The sequence below is a fragment of the Egretta garzetta genome, unplaced genomic scaffold (genome assembly GCF_000687185.1).
Source record: "Egretta garzetta isolate BGI_Z169 unplaced genomic scaffold, ASM68718v1 scaffold1051, whole genome shotgun sequence".
Lineage (NCBI taxonomy): Eukaryota > Metazoa > Chordata > Aves > Pelecaniformes > Ardeidae > Egretta > Egretta garzetta.
In genome coordinates this window covers 110,691-112,489 of record NW_009258660.1, presented here as the reverse complement: position 1 = coordinate 112,489, position 1,799 = coordinate 110,691, and positions in this window count along the sequence as shown.

Here is a 1,799-nt window from a genome sequence, read left to right as displayed (position 1 = left end):
AGGGAGAAAAACGTTGAGGGGCTGTAGACTACCTTCTGCTGTAGAGCAAGGTGAGGTGGAGATTGCAGCTAAATAGCCTGTGGGATGTGTCCATGTGGCTCCTTGGTGCCTCAGCTCGTGTTTACTTGAAAGAGGACCCTGCTGAGCAAGGAACAGCTTTGCAGCAGCCAGTGAGGACCCCCAACTCCGCTGCTGGAGGAAAAGCCAGGAAGAACCATGTCCTACGGGCTTGGGGAGGCCACGAGCATTGCTTGGGAGGCTGAGCTTGGGATGGGCTCCAGCCTTCAGCGCTGGGCTGCATTGCAACACATCGCATTGCTGCTCATGGCTCGAGAAGGGAAAAGAAGGGCTTCAGCCTGCCCTAGATGGAAAGTGAGCATGGTGGAAGGCTGGGCTGCAATCCTGCCCCTTGCTCTTGCCTCAGCAAGGCTCTCTTAATGTGCAATCAGCCAAAGCCACGCTGAAAGCAGGGAGGAGCCAAAGCGGTTCCAACTAGGGAGGGACACATGGCAGCTCCAAGGCACAGAGCTTACTGCATGGAAAGAGCCCATTTGCCAACGTGCTGCTTTGCAGAGGCCATTTTGGGCAGCCACGGTGGCAGACGTGGGAGCATTACCCCAAGGCTCTGTTGGCAGAGAGGGAGGGCAACGGGGCTCAGGCTGGTGGCATGGGATGGGGGGGAGACATGATTTGGGCTTTGTAGAGCCAGGATCTGCCTTTCCCCGAGACACTGTGGTGCACTGAGGCTGTCCATACGGCTGTCCAGCTGGGCCTTCTGACAAGCAAAGGGAAGCTCTTCTTGACTTAGATGGCCCAGGACAGAGACCAGCCCTGAGCACCCTTGGCCAGTTGCTTGCTTGACATCGCCCTTGGGGGACAGTCCACTCCAGAACAAATGACAGACTGGAAGCCCTTTGCACCATGCTCTGGGCAGCAGCAGATTTGTCCCAAAGGGAAGTGGTTTTGTGCATGAACATGGACACTCAAGACAGGCTTGGAGGACGGATTTGCACCTTCTCCAGGGCAAAGGGATGTCCTCAGGCCCTCAGCTGGCTGCAGACCCCAACACATCTCCCTCCTGCAGCATCCTCCTATGGGGTAAATCTGGGCTGACCTCCGCTCCGCATGGCTGGTTTAATGCCCTCCCAAGGTTTGGGACTCCATCAGCTCTCCCAAACCAGCTTTGTACAGTCCAGCAGAGGTGCAAGCACATCCACACATCACATCCTGCTCCCATTCCTCCAGGCTACAAAACCAGCAGGGTTTGGAGCTCCGGGAAACTTGCCTTTTCTCTTTTTGGGGTAAAGCAACACCATTTTGACCCAGTTCTCTTTAAACTCCTAGTTGCTAATAAATGAGACTCCGAGACGACTGCAACGCACGACATCAGCGCTGGCCCCACCATCATAGAGCAGACGGGGATGCAGCTGAGCAGGAGAGGCTGAGCATGGCCATGGCATCATGCCCACCCCATCAGGCGTGTGAGGATGTGGTGGAAGGGGGGAAGGGGGGTGGGAGGGGTGGGGAATGGCCCCATGCATCCCCTGGGATGGGCTTGTCCTGGTGTCTGCCCCTCACCCTGTGCCGAGGCTGTGCCCAGTGCTCCATCTTTGCTCTGGACATGAACTGGCAATGTGCGCTGGCAGCCCAGGCCAACCGTACTCTGGGCTGCATCGGGAGAAGCGTGGCCAGCAGGTTGAGGGAGGTGATTCTGCCCCTCTGCTCTGCTCTGGTGAGGCCTCACCTGGAGCCCTGCGTCCAGCTCTGGAGCCCTCAGCACAAGAAGGACATGGAAGTGT